Below are 3,973 nucleotides of genomic sequence, written 5' to 3'. Positions count from 1 at the left end.
GGCTGTTTATCGTGTGTGCCAAATGCATACGTTTTCACCATTTGTTTGTTGATTCAAATTGGTTAAACAAAATCTAGATTGATAAAAAGAAAAAAAAATACAATTTGAAGAATGATTGCCAAATCTCAAAACTAAAAACCTCACCTTTGGAAGTATTCTTGATGTAGTTGTCGGTGTCTGGTAATCACAGCTGAATGCGGAGTTTTTCAGCCCTTTCTCCGATTTCGCTCCGATTTTACTATTACGGCGAAGTTGTTGTTTTTTTTAGGAGATAGTTTTATTCATATTCGAAGACCTCCGCCAACGTGAGCCAAAAGTTTCTCTTCATTATCAGAAAATTCTGTTTGAATGCTATCCTTATCATCATTCTTTTCTTTGGCTCACGTTGGCGGAGGCCTTTAAAAACGAAGAATTTCAGTCCAAAAATTAACATTTTGCTACCTTTTGCTGACCATTAGGTAACTTTAAGCAACCCAAAATCAGGTTTCTGCTTTACCAAAAATTAAAATCCGCATGAGCTTCTAAAGAACAGATATATGCAAATTATTTCCGATTATAATTTCGTTTATTTCATGAAAAAAAATGACAAAAAGGGGGCCAAATACGGCCCTTAGTGTACCTTGTCCTTTAAACTGATGATTTGTTTTAATCAAATCTTATTGTTTACATATCTTTATCACAGCCGCCTCAAGTTGCATAGCGTTAACAATCTAGAGAAAAGATAGGATAATTTTTTAAAAAATATATAAAGTTACCCAAGTTTGCAATCTTTGATTGGTTATAACATGTTATAACTATAATAATGAGAATGTCACCATAACTAATCAATGCTTATAACAATTAAAAACCAATTGTTTAAAGAACAAGTAAAGGTCTTTCCACATCAATTTTGGAAACAATCAATAAGAAGCCACTTCTGGGGTCCGGTAAGGACCAATTTTGGCCTCAAATTTCAGGTTCATCTGACGAAAGATTTTGACCACTTTTTAAACACTTAAGTGTCTATTTCGTTTGAATCAATTAGTTTATGTGAAAGATTTTAACTGATTCAGTCATTAAAAACGATCCGATTCAAGCTCAAATATGAAAAATCTACTAAATATGCCGAAAAATGTCACTTTTCAGATGGTTTTTGTCAAAAATAAAAGTGGCCGCATCCGTGTTCATCCTCAATCTTTATATATGGTATGTATTATCATAAAATACAACTTACTTGTCAATATTAAGGATGAACACGAATGAGGCCATTTTCGTTTTACACGAAAACCGTCTAAAATTTAACTAAAATGCTAGAATTGTGAAGATTTCAGTAATTTAGCATGACTTAATGGTGCTTGTACCCGATATATGTGCATTATCAAGTCAATAAAGAGCCCATATTTATGTAGCAGAAGCATTGTACTGTCCAATAAATAACTAAAAGTTTACATTTTAACAATTTTTTAAAACTGCTATATGTTTGGGCCAAAATGGGGTCTTACTGGACCTACTACTTTTAGATTTTTGGACTTTTGATCAAAATTTTAAAATATAAAAATTCCAAATTGTGTAAAAGTTTTGAAATTTTGAAATTTTAACCAAATATTTTAAATATTAAAATTCTAAATATCGTTTTTAAATTTGATAGTTTAAAATGTATTACACACTATCACTCAAATGATAATGTTTAGGAGATAACTGTATTATATTTTAAGCTCCGACGGCATCAATTGGGGATTTGATGGTCGCAAATTAAGTTTACTGGCTTACTAATTCAACAATCGCCGCGACATAGTTTTAATTTGTAGATTCGGATTAATCAATCACCAATCAATCAATAAACGACAACTGAAAGGTCAACCAATTCTATTCGACAAGTTCTGGGTTCTGTTTTACACCTTCTGGTTTTGCCTTTGTACCACCCATTACGTAGGGTTTTGGTGATTATGCAGTTGAAACTTTAGGGTTTTAAATGGGTTTTTTTCTCAGCCAATTCTTTGGCAGTTTAGTGGATGGAAAACATGTATGGCATGAATCTGCGCGTAATGGCATTGAGCAATTTGATAAGCAGTTGACGTTGTGGTCGTAAACATGTCTCGCAAATGATTTTGCGTTATCAAATTCTATTGACGTTGCATTGCCACTACATGTTGATCTGGTCATTGATGTTCAACAACAAATCCCGCCTATTTGTATCGTTTTCGGAAGGACATTAAGACGAGTTTCTGAAGTCAATATGTATGTTTCTCGCACGATCGCGTTTCCTGTTTGCAAAAATTCTTATGGGATAATTAACTTTTTTTATTTTTCAGGCTTGGCAATATGAAGATGCAACATTGTTAACTATTTTAAGTGTGGCCAAGGATTTAAAGAACTGTTTCACGAAACAAAAAATCCTGAAAAAAATCTTTTACGGGTTCCAAATTTTGCTTTAAGAAATTCGTACGGCTTTAAAAATCCGGTATGTTCAATAAACACAGGGAAGTCAGATGTTGATTTTTTTTCTAAAAAGAAAGAAGTATGGAAAGCATGAATAGTAGTTGTATGAGATTCAAACTTGATTTAGTAAAAAAATTCAGCAAAATAAGTGAAGCGTTTTTAAAGTCAGTCAGTATATCATACTCACCATAAAATTATGTACTCTATATAACAATTAATAAAGTGCTCGAAATATATTTCAAAACATATAATTACATGTACATTTAACTTTTTTCAATACAATTGTTGAGTGTCCTGTTGGGTAGAAAACGGGCTTAATGTTGAAGCTTAGAGAAACATGGTACAACATCAAGCCGTCTGAGATGATGGTTTGTCAAATTGAACTGTCATTGGGGAATAAAAGGGTTTATTTGATTAATTGATTGATTGATTGATTGATTGGTAGTTGCTTACCACCCAGTGACAATTATTTCTTACATGTTTAAGATTAGTTTTTTTTATAACAATAATAGAAATTTACCTTGCAACAGGAATCTTACATATTTCAGAGCGTTTATATATAACGACAACATATATGCATTTATGGAAATCATGGAAACCGTAGCATATTACGCCGTTTACCAAACCAACGAGTATTATCATTTATATTGTGTGATAGTAGCCCAATACGCTATATAAATGATATATGGGGTCAGTAAATTCTATATGAGGTCAGAGCGAGACTCACATATGTATAAGGTCAGTAGATTGCATATGGATCGCAGCCGAAGGTGTAATTCCAATATGGAATTTCTTGAACCCATATATATTTTATTAATTCAGTAGCACACAGTGTTACGCATTCATGTTGCCAACGACTATATTAACAGGTGGTATTTAAACTAGTTGTTATCAAAGGGATTACGTATTCAATACTTGTGTTCCGTTGTGTCGTTTGTTTTCTCTTATTTTTGAGTTTGAACTCACATTACCATAAGACGTGTCACGGTACTTATCTATCCCAAATTCATGTATTTGGTTTTGATGTTATATTTGTTATCCCCATAGCAGCATTTTAAGTAAAGCATTCACCTATGGAACGGTGAAAACTGGACATTAAAAACTCTAGTAAATACAAGAATCGAAACATTTGAAGAGGTGTTTGGCAAAAGTGAAGTTTCACACATCAAAATCCATCTATACGGGCTACTATGTCCGGGAGAGTTGAATTTTAAGTTTCTTTGTTATTTGTATGTAAACAACCAATTTTGGATTATCGATTTTTGGTTGCCAGTGACAAATATTTCATGAATGTTCAAGAACAAATTAGCAATAGGTACAACAGGGAAGGATTGTGCTTGATATTCATATGATAAAAACGCAATCTTTCAATTAGTTTAACTAAGGTCTGGAGCTTGCATATGTCAGTAACTGATAGCTTTATATAAAGAAGTCCTTTGTTAATTTATTATCATTGTCATTTGATTAGTTTCTTTTGTTTACTAGTCTGACAAAGGATTTTGATTTCTTTTCAAGTGCGTATTGCTGTGTGTTTGTTTATTCTACATTGGCGAGA

This window comes from Mytilus galloprovincialis, chromosome 13 (assembly GCF_965363235.1).
Source record: "Mytilus galloprovincialis chromosome 13, xbMytGall1.hap1.1, whole genome shotgun sequence".
NCBI classification, from domain to species: Eukaryota; Metazoa; Mollusca; class Bivalvia; order Mytilida; family Mytilidae; genus Mytilus; species Mytilus galloprovincialis.
This window is presented reverse-complemented; position numbering follows the sequence as displayed.